Here is a 21,033-nt window from a genome sequence, read left to right as displayed (position 1 = left end):
AATTTTGAGAGCACCATCACTAAAGTTCCTATCAAGAAGCTTTATTAACATTTTATTCCAAGGAGTCTTGACATATCAACCTCCTTAGTTTCTTGGTAAATCTGCCTCTGGACATTACTTCCAGGCTTTCTCCACAATTTTCCCAACTGCCTGCAATGTCTTGTCTCTTTTTCTACTCCTAGCAAATCCCTACTCTTCTTTTGAGGCTTAATTCAAATGTCAATAATTCCCTGAGAAAGAACTCAGTGTATTGGAAAGAATTCGGGCTCTGGTAAATGACAGAAAAACGGTTTCAATCTTAGCTGAGCCACATGTTTTTTTGTATGCCCAAAGCAAAGTACTAACATCTTTGAGCCTCAATTTCTTCATATATAAAATATGGAGAAAATATACATATCTTGCTCGCTTGTAAAAATTTTTTTAATTTAGGATTTCATCAATTCTATTTTTTCTCATTTTAATATCTCTCCATAGAATATTGGGAACATTGAGGAAATGGTACATAAGAGAGGCTTTAAATTATTTTTTTCTCTTCTTTTAACACTATTTTAGTATTTGAGTGATCAAAAGAACTAGATGAAGTGAATGAGGCATTTGCATCAAGTCCAAACTATAGGGAGGTGTCAAAAAACTCAGTAATCAACATAAACTTTATACTTGTTAAGATCAATGCAAAAAAAAAAAATCTGTAATTAATAAAATGTCAAAAAAAATTTAATGGAATAAATATTGTATATTATTCCTATGCCTTAGGCTCCAATATGATTAGCATTGGTAATGGTGATCAAATCTTGATGAAAGAATTTAGAATATTACTTTTTTATAACAATTCATAGCAAATTTAAATTATTGTTTTTATATTCAGCTGTTTTTGCACATGCCATCTTTCAACACCTCCAGTACTAATTTCTCTGGCATTAAACTTTGACCCTCCATAACAAATTATGAGCAAATTATCTTTTTTTTATCCTAGAAATATCGTTTGTGTTATTGAAAAGTAGGTTACTGTTTTGGAAATCAATTTCTATTAGAGATAAATTCACTCTAGAATTATCTACTCCATTTTTTTCCTACACTGAAGCTATTTAAATTTCACTCTCAACCTTTTGCAAAATGGCTCATTTCAGAGTATTTCAGAGATCTTATGCTTCCTTTAGGAATTCTATTTTATACCAGTAAGTTGTTCTTATTTTCCATCTAAATTATTTAGCCAAATTTATTTATTTGTCCTTATTTCTCTGAGGTGATTGGAGAAGGGCATGACAGCCCACTCCAATATCCTTGCCTAGAGAATTCCATGAACAGAGGAACCTGGCAGGCAGTGGTCCATGGGGTCGCAGACTGAAGCGACCGAGCTCTCACGTGCGTGCTGAGGTGATGGAGTGAAACGTGTCAAATAGTCTACCTGAGATAAGTTCTGTGATGTGTACTGTCATACACTGTGGGTGAACGTGTAAATCGGCCCTTGCTTAGGTCAGTTTTAAAATAACCACCAAATTTGAAATATGCCTGGCATATCTTACTTTTATAATTAAAATAATAATTTTTTACAAAGTAATTTTGTCCTGTTTTATCTTTCTAGGTGAAAGAGTACAAGATCCTTGGCTTCAAGGACCTCATACTTTAAGGATGAAGGAAAAATGAATAATGTTGGTCTTTATATATGGCAATATATTAAAACTGTTTCAAAGTGGGTTTTCATATTATAAATAGTAATTATAACCCATAAATATAGCCCACATAGAAAGTACAAGCAGAGTCTAAAAAAGTTTGATATTGCCATAATTCTACACTCTGAAATTAAAGATAATTCTGTGTTAATGTAAACAAATCCTCAAACTCAGAATAAATGAATTATTCACAATATTTTTCTTTTTTAATAATTTTGTTTATTTTTTGAATAGGTAGCACACACATATGATACAAAATTAAAAGATGCACGATACTGGATGCTTGGGGCTGGTACACTGGGACGACCCAGAGGGAGGGTATGGGGAGGGAGGAGGGAGGAGGGTTCAGGATGGGGAACACAGGTATACCTGTGGCAGATTCATTTCAATATTTGGCAAAACTAATACAATATTGTAAAGTTTAAAAATAAAATAAAATTTAAAAAAAAAAGTTGCAAAAGGGCATAAGGTGAAAATTGTCTCTCTCCTATCCTGTTCTCAGCACTTACAGGTCCCTTCCCCAGAAACAAACACTATTGCCAGTTCTTAGTTCAGATATCTTTTGTGAATATATGGATATATTTCACTCACTCTTTTTTTTTTTTGGCACAAAGATTAGTTCATCCTATACACTATTAAGCATATATCTTAAGAATGGCAGTCTTTTTAATAGATGTGTTATATTCAATTAAAAGGATGTAGCATTCTTCATCATCAATATTTAGGTTGCTTCTGATCTTTTAACAGTTACAAGCAATACAAAAAAGCCCATAATCGTTTACATGCGCCATTTCTTTCTATGTCATGTACATCCGTAAGAAAGAATATTTAGAAGTAGAATTGCTGGGCTAAAGGGTCTAGACAACTATACTTTCAATAGATATTGCCAAATTATCCTCCATCGAGGTTGTACTAAGTTACATTCCCACCAGAAATGTCTTTCTCCCCAACCCTGGCCAACACAGTGTGTGATAAAAATGGTATCTCATAACACTGTAAGTCAACTATACTTAAATTTTTTAAATGGTTTCTCATTGTAATTTTGTAGTTTTCTAATTATGAGGGAGGTAAGGAAATGGCGACCCACTCCAGTGTTCTTGCCCGGAGAATCCCAGGGATGGGGAGCCTGGTGGGCTGCCGTCTATGGGGTCGCACAGAGTCGGACATGTCTGAAGCAACTTAGCAGCAGCAGCAGATTATCACTTTATGTATTGAAGAGCAACATTTACTTTCAAAACTCATTACATTAAGAGCAGTCAATATTTCTTTCCAAATATGACTAGATTTTTTACTTTTAATGAAGAAAAGACTCCTACTGAGTTGTAACTTTACAACAGCTACCATTAAAATAAATGAATAAATACATAGAAACAAATAAATAAACAAACACTAAAACACCTTAGAATTTAAAGGGGTTTCCCACCTTTTCTGGAAGAATTCAAAAGTATATCTTTGGATTGTAGCAAAAATGTGAAATTTCACTAAGATTATTGAATTGCTTTTGTAGCCGTGATATTATTCAGTAATAAAAAAGTCAACTTCTGAGACTTAGGAATTCCCTCTTCTAATGAAAGCTTGTCTTTAGGGAACTTCTAACATTATTATTGATGAGTGACATAAGTACAGTTTAAATTCAATGCAATATCATAAATAGCATTTTTACATTGTTGCTAATGTTGCAAAACAATGTAAATAAATATAATGGAATGTCAATAGTAACATTTTTCTCTATTCTATGTCATTTCACTGTTGGTATTAAACCACTATCTTTTTTAATTTTTAAAACTTTTCATTAGAATGTAGTTGATTTATAATGCTGTCTTAGTTTCTGTTATACAGCAAAGTGAATCAGTTATACATATATCCACTCTTTTTTAGATTCCTTTGCCATATAGGTTACTACAGAGTACTGAGTAGAGTTCCCTGTGCTATACAGCAGGTCCTTATTAGTTATCTATTTTATATATAGTAGTAAACCATTATTTTTCAATCATTGTAGAAGTTAATCTTACTAAATAAAATCTAGCACTTAAAAGGTATAAAAATCTTAGAACTCTTCTAGTTTGTATTGATAGTATGGAAATCACTTAGTATCTTAGAGTTGTAGGTGCAAACTATACTTTTTCATATCTTTTTAAGGGAAGGGAAAATTTGTTTTCTTATTCTCTACTTTCGACCCACCCCATCATCCCCAGCCAGAGAAATAGTTCTCTCAAGCTACAGATAAGAGATGCCAGTTAATCAATCTGGCTGGTCACTGGAGTGAAATATGTCACTGCCAGATCCCCTGATACCTTGTATAGTGGCACAGACTCCTGGAATTGAAAGGGAGCCAGCTCAAGGAGTCATTTAATCCAGACCTCTCTCTTCCTGCAAGGCTCTGCCTGAAATGTCTAAGACAGATGGTTTGTCCTTAAAATTCACCAGGGACAGAGATTCTACAATATTACTCTGGAGCCTTTTCTAATGTTTAATCACTATTACTGTCAGGTCAGTTTAAGCTCTTTCCTGAAGTTTTTCCTCTGCAGACATGGAAAACAGTTGGTCAGCAACCTCTTTATAATCACCTTTCCAATACGCAAAGACAGTTATCAAGGTGCCCTTCAGCCTTGTTTTTTCAAGTTTACACGATATATCTGCCATCCATTTTTAATATATCAGTATGTTTATCTCCATATCACTATTTTATCTTATTAAACATTTCGATTACTTTTCCTTAAACTCTTTTCATTTCTTTTATATCACTCTGAATTTAGTTTTATAGAGGGTTCTATAATTATAATGTAGTTTTAAAATTTTTAATAATTATGGGACAAGGTAACTATGCTTTTGCTTATTCACTAAATAAATACTTATTGAGTATTTTATGACAGCAAGAAAAAGAGAGATAAAGCTCTTGCTCTCATATAATATATATTTTAATAGAAGAAACCAAGAATAAGCAATTAAAATGAATCTATAATATAATGTTACAATAAGAATAAAGCATCTTGTATTAATTAGAAAATAGCTAGGCTGCTGTGATGAGTTGTTGTTGTTGTTGTTGTTTAGTCACCAAGTCCTGTCTGATGCTTTCGTGACGCCATGGACTATAGCCCGCCAGGCTCCTCTGTCCGTGTGACTTCCCAAGCATGCTAGAGTAGGTTGCCATTTCCTTTTCTAGGGGATCTTCCCAACCCAGGGATTGAACATGCAACTCTTGCATTGGCAGGCAGATTCTTTACCACTGAGCCACCAGAGAAGCCCTCGCAGTGATAAAGACCCAACAATAATTCAGTGGTTTGAAGAAGAGGTTTGTTTCTCCCCTAACAGTCCACCCTGACTGCTCTGGATCACTAAGAAGTCTTCCAGGGACTCCAGCCCTTCCATCATATTGCATCATCAAACCTTAGGTCATTGTCATTATTCTTATAGTATAAGCTGGATCACCCAGAGTTGCAGCCAGCAGAGAGGAGAAAGATAGTATGGGTGAAGCTATCCTAGGCCCAGAAGTGGCACATATCACTTGCACTCTGTTCCATTGAAGAGAACACAGTTACAGGGCCATGCTTGGCAAGGGAGACCCACTAACTATGTGCTCATGAAGTAAAGGAGAATGGGTTTGGGGGGAGTGCCCAGACAGGGTGTTGCAAGCACTGCCGATGTTTCTCCCCAATAGCCTCAGATCCTGTTTTACCTGTTTATGTGTTTCTGCTTTCAAACTCAAACACTGGACTGTTTTTCAGAAGATGTCCTAGGAACACTGGAAAGTCTTAGGAATTTACTTCCCCCCTACTCTACCTCACCCAGGGGGCACTGATGTGTGCCACAGTATGAAAGACCAGCCCCCTTACCCTCTGCTATTAGGACAATCCTGAGGTTTAACTTACATTCCAGATTCCCCTGCAAATCACAGGCTGAACCTACTCTCTATCGGAGTTGGCCTGAGATTCATCCTTGCTTGTATGTCTTCTCTTTCCTGTCCTGCTTTCCACATCCCCTTCTTGGTTTCCCCCAGGAGTATTTTCTTAATGAATCACTTGCACATGAATCCTCATCTGATGGTCTGCTTCTAGGAAGCCTGATCTAAGACACTAGGTAAAGGGCTAAAGGTACTGGGTCATTTTCAGTGGCTTCCCATATAAGACCAACACATGTATACCTGTGGTGGATTCATTTTGATATTTGGCAAAACTAATACAATTACGTAAAGTTTAAAAATAAAATAAAATTAAAAAAAAAAGGAGTATCTGGAAAAGTAGGGAATGACTTAACTCGCAGCTACCACTATTACTATGGGAAAAAAGAAAAACTAAAATGTGTATTTCTGTTGCTAGGGGCACATTCATATATATAAATTTAGCTTTTGTGATGTGGATATCTACAATCTGTTCAAAAAGTGAATGAATCTGTATCTTGTGTATTATCAAATTGAACTTCATAAAAGCAATCTTCTAATTGGATCTTCGAGGATAAAGGGAATAAAATTACTAGAACGGACAACAGAAGTGCTCAGTGACACTTCAGCACTGGGTAACCCTCAGATACTTAAGAGTCTTTCCAAATACAGAATGTCATGGATTCTAAAGCACTGACTTCTTTTGGGGGGCCAAATATATTGCCTGTCATTGTTTTGAATAAGGGTAATGATTGCTGAACTATATGGAAAAGGGGGTGGGGGGTGTTGGGTGTGAGGAGGAAGAAGGACTGCAGAAGAAGCAACTGGCAAAAGATTAGCTGATTTAGTTTTGACTTTACTAATTGTTACCATCTATGATTCTCTTCTATGATCCTAATTAATAAACTAACACAGAAGTTTATGTTACACAGTAGTTTTATAATACTAAAATATGTAAATATTAGACTTGTGTATTGCAGAATTAATAGGTTTTGTATGAGTAATTAACCCAGCAAGATAAAATTTTTAAAAATAGATTTCTAAGTTAAAGCATCACCTTTGATAAATACAAAAATCAGGAAATACAGATGTTACTTAAAGTAAAATTCTCTTTCGCTCAGGCCCATGGCGCCAGCAGGATGGGCAAGTGTCGCGGTCTTCCTACTGCCGGGAAGCTCCGTAGCCACCGACGAGACCAGAAGTGGCATGATACACAGTACAAGAAAGCCCACTTGGGCATTGCCCTGAAGGCCAACCCTTTGGGCGGCATTTCTCACACCAAGGGAACTGTGCTGGAAAAAGTAGGAGTTGAAGCCAAACAGCCAAATTCTGCCATCAGGAAGTGTGTCAGGGTTCAGCGAATCAAGAATGGCAAAAAAATCACTGCTTTTGTACCCAACGATGGTTGCTTGAATTTTATTGAGGAAAATGATGAAGTTCTGGTTGCTGGATTTGGTCGCAAAGGTCATGCTGTTGGTGACATTCCTGGAGTCTGCTTTAAGTAGCCAATTGTCAAAGTAGCCAATCTCTCTCTTTTGGTTTTATACAAAGGCAAGAAGGGAAGACCAAGATCATAAATTTTGATGATGAAAGCACAATAGTAATAAATTTTCATATACCAAAAAAAGTAAAATTCTACAAGTTCTACCCTGTCAGAGCCCTACAGACTCTTCTAAGACTCTGTGTTTTACTCATAGTTAAAATTGTATATCTATTATTGTGCTTATTTGATTAATATCTATCTCCACATTAAACTATAGATCTGCGAGGGCTACTTTTGATCATTGTTGTATCTCTAGCATCAAATACAATGCCTAACACATAATAGGTACTCAAAAAAATTTTTGTTGATCCAAAGCAATTAATAAATATATAAATAAAAATAATTTATATTAAATTTCAAATAATAGAGTCTTTACCATCTAAAGTACCTGGTATAAGAATTCTCATACATTACTCTATAAATTATAGAAAATGGATAATGCAAATGATTCTTGTCCTTAGAAACGCAAATAAGTTATATACAACAGAATGCCATTGATTATTGCCCTATGCATAGATCAGTTTTGCATCATTTGCAAATATATTTTAGCTTTCCATATTGCCCACATGTATATGGTTCTTTGAATTCTTCTTTGAATTGCATGTAACATTATACAGTTTCCTTCATTAATCACTGCATTAAGTATTTGATAGGTCTTTGTATTTGTATGAGTCATGACTACTTTCTTCTAGAAAGTATGCTTTAACACCTTAAAAACATCTTAAATAAAGCTAATAGTCTATTTATGTATATGAAGATATATGAGAATAAACTACATGAGCAGTATGCTGGGCCTAAGCTGGAACTGACTATACTTCTTTAAAGAATTTTATTAGTCAAGCTACAAAGAGAGTACTAAAGGAACTTTTTTATCACTATTTTGCTTTTTATCACTATTGTTAGTTCATGTAACAAAGTACCAACACTGCACTGTATCATTCAGACTCTTCCCTAGCTTCCTAGGATTTTCATACTAGAGAATATTTTACAGAGATCATCCGTACAAGTATTTCAAAATACTTGTCCTGGTTTGCAGTTAAATTTGTTCTTTTATTTTCTGTCTTCTTTTGTTGTCATTATTTTGCTCCATGTTATATACTTTAAAACTGAAGAATTTTCAAAATTGTAAAAAGAGACAGCTCAAACTTTGGAATTTCAACTCCATACATGTTTGAAGAGTGCAAAGGTTGTATTTGGGGCGGGCAGCAGGACTAAATTACATATGATTTTTTTCAAACAAATGCCAAACTGTATCTGCTAGTAAGTTTTACCTAGCTTGGAAACCAAACTCACATAGTATGAGAATGCCAGATATACGACAATAAATATTTTTGGCATAGTTTCAAAGCTACATAATGCCAGACATAGACATGTAAAAGTAATGGCAAGAACTACAAAGATTATAAAAGACATAAAGTCACAGTTCGTAATTCATACGATTATGTTCAATAGCAGACTTAGACAGCTTTTCACATAATAAGATCCACATGTAAAAGCATCAGCTTATTTTACTCAGAAAAAGATAACAAATATTAAAATGGCTTTTAAAAGTAAAATTTTGTTGAGAGCTTGTAAATGTATGTTTGCGAGCTGAAGGAGAAAAACTTAAATTGTCTTTTTGTTTCTATTTAGATACCCAACTTCTACTTCCCTTTTTGTAACACAGAACAATTGAGTAAGAAAAGAAAATGGAGTTTTAAAGATTGGACTGTCTCTGAAATATTGTCACTGTAATCTGAATATTACAACTGGAAAAATACCATTCTTCTAAAATTAAATAAACTGTGTCTTGCATTTAGAGAAAGGATGAAGGAAATATAGTTGTCAGATGTTCAAACTCTGATTTGACTACTGGGTACAGATTGTGGGGCTCAAAGCCAAAGTTAATAAAGTAGTCCAAAGCAATTTCATTACATCCTCCATTGCAAGGTTAGTATCTCAGGCTGGTTTTTAAGTGCAGGCTTTCTAGCAACATTTTGTGCTACTTGTGATATCTTGTTTTGGACCTAAAGAACTCCAGCTAAATTGCGTTTGTGATGGGTTTGATTTCCAGAGATAAAAGAAGCATACTTTTGTGTTTTCGTTTTGTTTAATTTATAGATTAGAAGTGGCTGGCCATCAGGGTGGGCTAATGAAAAGCAAGACTAAGGGGAAATGCTAGTGAAAGAAGGATGGAAGAAACCGTAGAATCTGAGATAAACTGTCAGTCCCTTAGGCAAGATAAGCCAGAACACCACAGTGCCAAGAACAACTAGCTCGGGTTTCAGTTCTCAGTCACAAGCAACACTGCGAACCGAAGTTCAATTTTTAAAAAGGAATTTTACCAGGATGGGAAATAATAATTTAGTAGGTGAACTGAAAATAGTCACATTTTGAGATTTCATAGTAAGGGCAATAAAATATTTCTTAAGACTATAGGTCTATATGGTATTGATTTTTTATTTTGTTGAATAAAATGTAAAAAATATTTTTGCTTCTTTTCAACCCAGTGAAAACTTATAATGTAGAATAAGTTATATGGCATCTCTTATCTACCAACTATTATAAAAGGGAAAAATGTTTTGCAGACATATTTTCCTTAGTTCCAAATTTTGCAGGAAATTTTTAAATACCCCTCTAGTGATGCACTATTTGTATTGAATACATGTGGAACGCACTGGTGGTGATGGGCACTCTTTCTTAGATGTGGGTGAAAACATTTGTTACAAAAAGACACTTTCAAACTCAGTTCTATCCCCATTTACACATGGATCCCTTTAATGGATGTTGAGAGACTTGATTTAGAACTTTTAATAGGCTCGTTTACATTTTGCAAATCTCTACCTTTGAAATAAAAATGCAGTGATCCACCCATCTGCAGACAATTAAGACCAGCAGCCAAGTATAAAAGGGTGGAGAACTTTTAATAGGTGTTTATAGATTGGAAGCATCGACCCCCTTTTAAATGAAAGAAGCCTAAGAAGAAATAGTAAGTGTTAAGGATAACCATGAAATTCATTTAACCCCCCAAGCAGAAGATCTGTTATCAAAGAATTGGCAGGATTCTACACCTTCCAACTTAAGGTTCTTAGCTTAAGTACTCAGCAAAAGTACTTAGAAAAGAAATATCTTATTTAGAAGTGTTTTGATTATAAATTCTTAACTGCTTTAAGGTCAAAAACACAAGCCCACAGGAAGACCGACAGTAAGGTATGTGATATAAAAACAAATATTTCCATAAAATCTTTGCCCTAGCAAAAAGGGAAATTCTTAGTAGGTTCAAGGTGGGAATTTAGGGAATAGTATTTTTTTACAGGAAATACTGGTTAGGCGTTTTATATAGGGGTTCTGCATTTGTGAAAGGATAATTTGCTCTAAAATATGTGGGCAACCAGCCTAAATTCTCTAATTGAGTAGTTTGCTCATAACCCCAGGCCATTAGGTGAATGTAAACTGTTACAGGCTTAGTAAGAAAATAGTCCCATTAGGATTTTTGTATTTGTATGTGGTTGTGGGTTAGAGTAACTGTTTCCAAAATCATGGATTAATGAAAAGCTCTTTTTTCTGAGTTTGCAAATACCAGCTTTGAAATGCTCAAACTCAAATTAAGCCAAGGATTCTTTTTTTGCTGTTTTTTATTTTGTTTTTTACAGTTAAAAATTTTTTTACAAGATCCAGTCTGAGCTATAAGTTCCACTGGAAGTTATCTAAGGAAAATTAGAGATAATTGACTGGTTGTTAATAAAGGAAAACACTCAAGCTTTCTTTGATACTGTCATTCAAAAACTTGCTCATATCCTAAAATTCTCCTCATTGGCCACTGCCAAAGAACTTGACAGAAAATGGGTATGACTTTTAGCAACTAAAGACTAGTGCAGAAATTCAAGGAATGTTGTGAGCATGTGTTTCATTTAGTACACGTGGGGTAGGTAAGCTCGTATTTCTGTGAAGGAGAAGACAACTTTATGTGCTGCTTCTTGCGTCCAGTCTTGGGCTCCTCTCTTGTAATGGATCCCTTCAGTTACACAGTCTACTTCTTTTCGTGTTCCAGGATTCTTGTTAACTCATCACATTGTTTCTTCCTAAGCATAGTATATTCGCATAGCAGAGCAAGGAAGGAACCCAAAAGAGACTATGTAATGCTCCTTTGAATCAATAACTATAAAACGCAGAAGAAATTCAGTCAAAGGAGGAAAATACCTGACCAAATATATTAAATTGACATATTCAAATTGAGATAATCTGTGTCTTGTTCGTGTCTCCATTTTCCCACTGAAACTGGCTCTAGTACTAATAAGCTTGTGGATGCCAGCTTTATATCAAACCTTCTTTTAAAAACTGAATTACACAAGACTTTTTCTTCACAATTAAATAAATAACAAAATCACAGAGCCCAATACCAATCTCTTAGGCCACCTGGGGCAGTGCTAGGTGTTTTCATAGGCTGGTTAACTTTTTACTGTCTAGTTTCCTTTTCGCCACTTAAAATGTTCCTATTTCAAAACATTATAACAGTACAGCCATATCACAAATATATGTTTGTCTAAATCCTTTAGTTGGAAAAATCAGAATGATATAATATGGGAGGAAATACAAAAATAAAAAGAAATCCTAAAAAGAAGATACCAAAGCAGAATTGTTCTGAAATAATAAGAAATGAAAAATTAAGCTCATATACAGGAGGATGTGAAGAAGGAATTTTAAGAGGGCTGTGCTCTACTGTGAAAGTACATGTAAACGCCATCCCTTGAAAGAATTCCAGAATAGTTGGATAGTTTTGAATAGCTTTCTTAAAAAATTTCTAAGAGATATAACAAAGAGATTGTATTTATTATCTTCTTTGGATTGAGATTGAAGCTAGAATACTTGAATAATAAATTCTGGACAAGTTGGGAGATGAGATTTGCTGAAAGAAATAACGATAAAGGAAATATAAATTGACTCTAGTAACAACCAAATGGAGAGAAAGGATTTATCTTCAAAATTCTTCCCTTAATTTATCATTTTCAAAAGTAATAAAATAATACTATAGAGAGGAAAGGCAGTGATTCATCAGATTCTTTCACATACCAGTTTACCAATATTTTTAATACCAGTATAACTATGAATTGTGTTAAGAGCAAAATGAAAATACATATGTAGGTATTTTCATGGACAACAATCCCACTTGGAGTGCCCAAAAGATGATAAAATGTTAATGAGAATTGAGACCTAACAGAGAAAAAAAAATCCATAAATATAAATATAAGGTTAGAAACTACTTGCATGTAAAGATGCTTCAAGAGGATCCTAGATGATTTTTTAGAAGATAGATGGGTGGAATTTCTAAAGAATAACTGTCCAATCTTTCTTAGTTTCATCTTGCACATAATTAATGAATATTTGTTAGATGAATGAGAAAGAGAGAAGAAAAGTAAGCCTATTACAACGCAATATCTATTTTGTGAGAAAGAAAATACTATAAATCTAAATATTTGCTCTTTCAAGTTTACTAAAATATATTTTTAAATGGATACATGGTAGATAACTATTAGAGTCAGATGAAGTATTTTCATTTTCTTCTCTTCTATAGGTTTGAAATCTTCCATAATAAATATTTAAAAAATGAAAAAGTGTATTCCTCAGGATTTGCAGAGTAAAGTGGCATATACAAAATTCATATTTAGTAACCAAAACTTGGAGATTATTATGGAATTTCATCTCAAGGAAAGACTTGTTGGGGGAAGGGATAGCAACATGGGGTCTGCTCTGCCCAATGACAATGAAACAAGAAGGTGGAATGAAGCACGAAGGGAAGCCAGAGGGAGGGGCATGGCAGTCATTTCAAGCCTGGTGGCTATTTTAATATTACAAGACTTTGTTCTTCCGATGCTTCACCACCTCATTAACCTATATGTCATTCTGAAGCATTTTGCCATGCTCTGATGATTAGAGACTTGCTCGCTAACAACACAACATTTTAAATGCAAGCTCTTCCCTGGAGTTGTGGTGAATTAATTTTCAATTAGTTTTCATTAATGAACTTCATTTTATGGGTTCAATTGCTGTCCCAGCTTCAGGAAATCCAGCAAGTACTTTGGTGGGGTGGGAGGGGGCAGCTGGAGGAGTCAGGAATATCCTGGGCCCTTTGCATGAATCCTTACTTCACTTATCAACCAAAACAAAAAATTATAAATTAAACACTACCAATAGAATCCAGGCATCTTTTCTGGGATCTTTAGAGGTAAGTTTTATTGCTAGTTTCACCTGGTTTTTATCTCATACCCCAAAACCAGGCCCCAAGAAGGGGAAAAAATCGAATCTGAATAGAAAAATGCTCTGGGCAAGTCACTCATTCTTTCTATACCTTCACTTCCTCTCATGGAAAAAGGTTTAGTCCAGATTGACCAGATTCAAGAAATACGCACCTATAATAGTTGGCAAATGATCACAAACACATCTAACACAGAAAGACAAACCATGTAGTAAAACCAAAGTTCTTGGGTTGCTAATGAAGGACTAGTAGCCTGGGTAACGCTCCCACAGGCCGAAACTCTAGCTATTCCTCAGGGCAAGTGGGATGCTCCTATGCCCAAATACTATAAGGTTTCCATGGTCATACCATTTCCATCTTAAGAACCTATAAGAGAGAGTTGTGATACATTCACACCTTGTAGCAGAAGACTTCACCTTAATAAAATTTAATAAACATTTTTTTCTTCATGATTTTTCTATAAAAATTGCTAAGTGGGCTGATAAATTAATCCTTTGGTGTTTGCTCTTAAGGAGGCACGTGTTTTTTTTAAGTACACTGGGATTTTAGAATTATAAAAAGGTATTTTATTCCATCTTGTTTCTTTGACTCAGAAGTAAAGCTTATTTCTGAATTAATGGAGTTAATTCTTCCCTTCACACATAAATGATTAATTATTCTTTTAGTAGGCATTTACTGAGTGCTAATTTAGTCATAATACCAGGATCTTCAGGATCATAATCTAAAAAACAAAAACAAAAAACTAGAAGACGGGGTTCTGTTCCAGTGAAAATGTAAAGTAGTTGAAATGACAAAAGAGGAATGTATGAAACTGTAAAAAGTGACAGAGCAGCAGATGAATAAGTGAAAATAATGGAGTCGAAATTAAAGGAAAAGTACCCAGGGATGATGACATAAACCTTAGTCGATGTTTAATTATCTCTATTTACTTTCTTCATCACAGTTTCTCTGTGTTACTGGTTATTTTCTTGTGAAAACAAACTCAAATTTTCGTTCTTTTTAAATGAGTAGTGTCTTATAGATAGAGCCATTTCTTAACATTTGGTTCCTTACTATGTAAGGATATAAGGATGAAATTGGGGATCTTATATAATGATGTAAAGAAAATGACTCCCCTCAAAGTCAGCAAGAAACTAAAAATGTAAAATACCTTCTTTTGTAAGTCACTGTTAAAGATCTGAAACATCACAGTACAGATTAGAATCTAGTCTGGAAAAACCAGAAAAATATAAAAGAAACAATAGATCGTAAAACTCAATTAGTGACGTACAGGAACAAAACCAACCCTCAAAAGAAATAGGTGACCCACCTGATAGTGCAATGAAGAAAAGAGAATTTGTCAAAGCACTTAGAGGTGTTTAATCTTTCATAAATTTATGTGTCTTTCACAAAATATGATGTATGTATTTTGTTATGAACTTAAGGTCTGGAGTCTGATGACAGCATAATAGGAAGAGCTCAGATTTTAGACTCAGAGCTGAATTAATACCACTTCTGACATTTATGAACAGGTTCTTGGACAAATATTTTAGCTTCTCTGAGTCTCAGTTTCATTATTGGTAAAGTATAAATAAAAATAATGCCAACATTATAAGGATTTTGTGAGGATTAAATGGGAAAATTCACATAAAATGTTTTGCACATGGTATTCACTCAGTAAAGATGAACTATTGTTATGATATATGGAGAAGGCAATGGCACCCTACTGCAGTACTCTTGCCTGGAAAATCCCATGGATGGAGGGGCCTGGTGGGCTGCAGTCCATGGGGTTGCTAAGAGTCGGACAAGACCTAGCAACTTCACTTTCACTTTTCACTTTTCACTTTCACGCATTGGAGAAGGAAATGGCAACCCACTCCGGTGTTCTTGTCTGGAGAATCCCAGGGACGGGGGAGCCTGGTGGGCTGCTGTCTGTGGGGTCGCACAGAGTCAGACACGACTGACGCAACTTGGCAGCAGCAGCAGCAGCACCTATGATATATACTCAGCTAAACATTTGGAAGTAAGCAAAATTCTCTAGGTGGATAGAAAGTTATCTTACAAAGTCATCTCATTAGTGGAGTCCATAAAATATTTTTATTAAAACCACTAATAAATTTGGAGACATAACCAAATGAGAATTACGTGACTGCCATTACTTAGGTTGCCTGGTGATCAATTTAAAAAATTGAAGAGATGTCACTAGTTTCCAAATCTCAACTTCTGGCACAAAAATCAAGTATTTAATATTATTTTGCCTTCATAATTCCACAAAACACCAGATTATTAGGTTCTGCCTTTTGTCCTAAAATCCCCTAAGTTATATCAACAATAATGTACATGTCCTATGTCTTCCTTTGAATAAAACATAAGTGGATAAATGTGGTTTTATTAGGTCAACTGGGAAAATAAACTTCCGTGCAGCCATCCACCTGTTTTCTACATATTCCAATATGGGAAACGTCAACTCTCTTTGAAAGAACTGCTGTGAAACTGGTCTCTAAGTACATTTTTCTAAACTCAACACAATCATGCTTTTTAAAAACATGATACATGTTTTTTCAAGTATTAAAGGACTTATCCAGGGTTCTCTAATCTTTGTCACAATGTTATCATTAAATGAATGATTTTTGCTACTTTTTCAAGAAATAACCATACTTAGTAACTGAGCGTCAAGCAGTAATACCAGAAAAAAGCAATGAGCTAGAACTGAGTGAAATTCTAATTCTAATTCTGCAAGCTACTTTTAAAATAAAGAGGGTATGTGTGTGTGTGTGTGTGTGTGTGTGTGTGTGTATATATAGCTGATTAACTTTGCTGTACAACAGAAAATAACATAACATTGTAAAGCAACTATACTCCAATAAAAATTTTAAAAATAAGCCATTTTAGGTACAAATAAACTTTTTTATGAAACAGAAATAGAGTCACAGATGGTAGAAAACAAACCTATGGTTACCAAAGGGAAAAAGTAGTGAGGGATAAATCGGGAGCTTGGGATTGCCATATACACACCACTATTTGTAAAATAGATAATAAGGACCTCCTGTATAGCACAGGGAACTCTGCTCAGTACTCTGAAATGACCTATATGGGAGAGGAATTTTAGGAAGAGAGTATACACGTATCTGTATAACTGATTCGCTTTGCTGTACACCTGAACACAACATTGTAAACAACTATACTCCAAAAAACAAAAAAAAAAAGGTTTTTAAAGGCACTTTACCTATATTAAATAATAGAATATTTTTGCCCCCATTCTGGCCTAAAAAATATTAATTATTTTGTTTTCTTTTTTTGGAAACAGTAATATATGTACATAATTTCAAAAATTGAAAAGTTTGAAATGATATAATACCTCACTTATCTCCCAATTAAACTTACTTCTTAAATTGGAGGCACTATGCAGTCATGCATATTATAAACATAATTTTACATTAATTTTCCTGATAGAAACTTTTACTTCTGGCTTAATATATGTAACATATATTATATTTTGTATTATAATATTAGTTAATAATATAGTATATTAAATCAGAAGTAAATTAACAAATAGGTCATAAGTTACTGCAAGTCTCTTGTGACTTGTAGTTTTGAAGAAAACATCTAACATAAACACTCTATTGTACTGTAAAAAGACTATTAAGAGAAGTTCTAAAAAACATTTCACTTAAGGTTCTATTTATATGAAGTCTAAAAGAGAACTGAGAAAAATACCATAAGCTCCCATTTAGCCAGACCCAAATAACCAGAATTCTTTGTAGTCATAGGCAATAATTCATGTTCCTATAGATGATCCTATGACTCTGCAGGATGAAAGTGCCTTCTGAAGCACAAAGCATTACAATTATGTACTGCTTGACTTAGTCTCAATATTAAAGTCATCGTATTATTTCCTTGAAACGTATGATCCAGGATTAAAAGTTTCATGTATGTGGCAATGTCTTTATTATTCAGAATATTAAATTAATCATAATATTTCATTATCCTCAATTTCTTTTAAAAAGGAATTTCCTCTTAGTTTAATGTGGAAATATGAGGACGTGTGGAGAAAAGGGAAGAAATCTTAACCTACATCACGTTATGAGTAAGACCTCTGTCCTCATTCTTGAGTTCATTGGTATTAATATTGCCTTAAAGTATGCTAAGAAACTTCATCTTATTTTTAGTTTTTCCTAATAAATTACGTATAATCAAACATTCAGATATTTTCTTAATATATTTTGATTCCATAAACACAAAATTTTAAATACATATGCAATTATTTTAAATGACTAAAGTGCAACTCTTCAGATATTTTCTACAAGGAAAAGTACCCTCTGTAAATATAAGTTATTGTGCTAAGATATCATAAATATACACTGAACATTTATGGTACTTAATTTTATAAGTTAACAATTTAATGCCATTTACCAGGGCTTTTTTTTTTCTTACATAATTTAACTCATTTCTTCAGAGCTAGTTACGTCTATATTTTACATCATTTTAATAATTATATATTGTGCATGGTATGAATAACCACCTTAAAACCTCACTCCCTGAATCCAATTTAGAAGATAAATTGTTAACACAGAAAACTGTTTTTAGAGATTCCTATGGAAAATTTTTAAAATATTTTATGTATCCTTTGCTTTGAGTTTTTAAAATATTTGGAGCAGGCTAAATTGTTCCATTATTAACTATTAAAATTTTTGTATTTATATGCATAACATTAGAATATTTCTATTTTGACAGACACAAAGGAAAGGAAGCAAGGAAATGCACAATTACACCAGAAAGATACTGTGTCATCCAATACTCAAACACCGCAGGATATGCTAAGAGAGTCATTAAAACAGCATTCGGCTGTGTTCCATTGACATATGGTAGGCTTCCAAAATTAACAGAGTATTTTGCTGCCTACTGGCTTGTATCACAGTCTTGATAGTTTTGGGGGTTTTGTTTTTTGGTTTTGGTTTTTGTAGAGGGGGGGCATTTTAAATGTCTTTGTTTTGATAGGTGCTTTTGAGAGCTTATGAATCATTAATCTCTTTAGATGTGTGATTCTGGTTAAGGAAACAAAGATCATATTTCTTCCGTTTTCTTTGCAATTCTCTCCTCTACTATGTGCCTCTCTCTCCTCCTCGTGCATTGGGGTAGCCTCTCTGTTCTCTTCCTCTGAGCCAAACTGCCATTTTTAAAATATATTTTAAAAACATATTCAGGAAGGTATAAACTTGTTTGGCTGTGGACTTCCCTGGAGGTCCAGTGGTTAGGGCTCTATGCTTCCCCTGCAAGGGGGCAGGGGTTTGATCCCTGGTTGGGGAACTAAGATTCTGAATGCCTTGCAATGCAGCCAAAACAAAAAGAAAATTTTTTAATTTATTCGGTTGTGATATCTGTTTCTCATGCCTGACTGAATAGGTTGTAAGTTCCCCTTGAACTTTCACATGCGCAGCAGCGTCTCCAATTTTGTTCAAGACGTATGGGGTTAGCTCTGCCTCCGCACACCCTTGACACCCACAATGTAACTGGAGTCACTCTTAACTTCAGCTTGGTAAAATATTCAGTTTATAGCCCAGAATGTGTTCACTTTATAAATTATATTTCAATAAAACTCCAAAACAAGGAGTGTATTTCTAAACCGTAAGGAAGAGCAAAGATCTACTCTCAAACTCCACATAGCCAGGTCACTCTGTAGCACTGTTTTCAAAATGAAATGAAGGTTTTCAGAGTCATATAAACTCAATCTCAATGTCCATGTATACGCTTTCTAAATAGTAATTAGGATATTCTGCGGCTTTGATAAAGGAGAAGGCCTCTTCCTCCAAATTTCCACCACCATCTGTGTCTGAAGCATCCATTGGCCATTTGTTATGCCAGTGTCAAATTTCTTTTTGAGAGTGTTACACTGAGATTTCTGAATGAGATGGCAGTATTACTTAGCTCCTGCTTAACCCCTGCTTACTCCCAGAGGGATCAAAGGGCAGTACCTATTTTGAGGTCAATTACTCTGTCTCTTTAGTTTAGAAAGATCTTAATTATGCAGTCTCCAAGACACAAAAGGTAAAGGAATTTTCCTGCACCCAAAATCACTGACACCACATGGTGAGAGATTCCAGCCCTGCCAAATTCTTCTTCAGTGGTGTAACACAACACAGCACAGGCAGGAATACCAGGCAAAGGATAGCTGGAGGGATATTCAGTTGAGTTCAGTTCAGTCGCTCAGTCGTGTCCGACTCTTTGCGACCCCATGAACCGTAGCATGCCAGGCCTCCCTGTCCATCACCAACTCCCGGAGTTCACTCAGACTCACGTCCATCGAGTCAGTGATGCCATCCAGCCATCTCATCCTCTGTCGTTCCCTTCTTCACTTGCGAGGGATGTTAGTTGCCTTTAACTGATTTTCTGCCCCTGGAGCTAGGTGAAGATTCAGACTTAGCATGTTTAAGAATATACGTATTAGGTTTAGGTGGCCAGGATTCGAATTTCATACGTTGCTAGCTGTGTGACTTTGGACAAGTTAATTATACTCCTTTATCCTCTATGAGAGTTAATAACAGCATCTATTTCATAGAGCTTCAATGTGATGATGCATATAAAGTGTCTAGCCTGTGGTGAGCATTTGGTAAGTGTTAACTATTCATTCATTCATTCATTCAATAAACACTGAGCACCTCTACAAAGCATTTTATGGATGAGGAAACTGAGACATGGAAATCTTGGGCAGTCACCCCAAATTCCTATTGAAATAGGACTGGGACCCTGATGTCCTACTGTCTGTTTTCACCTCACCAGGGTGAGCTAGTCAGTCCTCGTAACGGGATATTAAAAATCCAACTTAGATTTGGGAAACAGCCAGGAAAGTCTCAAAAAATGAAATATTTCAAAGAAATGCCAAGTTCCTGTTTCAGTTTTATGAAACATGTAATGATTGCAAACTTGTCTAAAATGTTTTCATGAGCAGAACAAAATAAGACTGAGATATAAGTGTGATTTACAAAGAGAAAATGCCAACAGATCCTGAAGCCATACAAAAATCCGTCTTATTTTTGTTGTATGAGCTAAAAAATATGCCTTGTTGTCAAGTGAGGGCCTGGGATGTTTAGTTCTTGTGTGTATTGTCTTTATTTCTTCATATAATGAGATTCTTATAAATTTTAACCAATACTGTATATAACATAAGAAATAATCAATAAGGACAAACAATGGGTGAAGGGAAGGAGGAGATGATTTGAACTGACAGTTTATTTTCTCAAATGAGTGCTTACTCCCAGAGATTACACAACAAAATGAAGTTATTATACTAATAGGTTAGCCCACATCCACCCTACCAAATGCTGATTTTAGATTCCCTATGGAACAAATACTACTTAAATCTTTAATTTCCATATTACTACTACTGAATTGAAAATGTCAGGCCCTATAAACCCAAAATAAGTTAAGAATACATAAAAGGCTGGAATGAAATCAAATTAAATATAAATTTCTTCACATATTCTGATAGGAATCTAAACATACAATCAGATCAGATCAGATTAGATCAGATCAATCAGTCCTGTCCGACTCTTTGTGACCCCATGAATCGCAGCACGCCAGGCCTCCCTGTCCATCACAAACTCCCGGAGTTCACTGAGACTCACGTCCATCGAGTCAGTGATGCCATCCAGCCATCTCATCCTCTGTCATCCCCTTCTCCTCTTGCCCCCAATCCCTCCCAGCATCAGAGTCTTTTCCAATGAGTCAACACTTC

General features: G+C 34.8%; 1 pseudogene; it reads left to right on the top strand.

Moving 5' to 3' along the window:
• The first annotated feature begins 6,660 nt into the window (after positions 1 to 6,660).
• On the top strand, positions 6,661 to 7,052 carry LOC113880806 (annotated as a pseudogene).
• The last annotated feature ends 13,981 nt before the right edge of the window (positions 7,053 to 21,033 follow it).

The sequence above is a fragment of the Bos indicus x Bos taurus genome, chromosome 2 (assembly GCF_003369695.1).
Source record: "Bos indicus x Bos taurus breed Angus x Brahman F1 hybrid chromosome 2, Bos_hybrid_MaternalHap_v2.0, whole genome shotgun sequence".
Lineage (NCBI taxonomy): Eukaryota > Metazoa > Chordata > Mammalia > Artiodactyla > Bovidae > Bos > Bos indicus x Bos taurus.
Note: the sequence above shows the minus strand (reverse complement) of the source record. Positions and strands in the feature narration are given on the sequence as shown.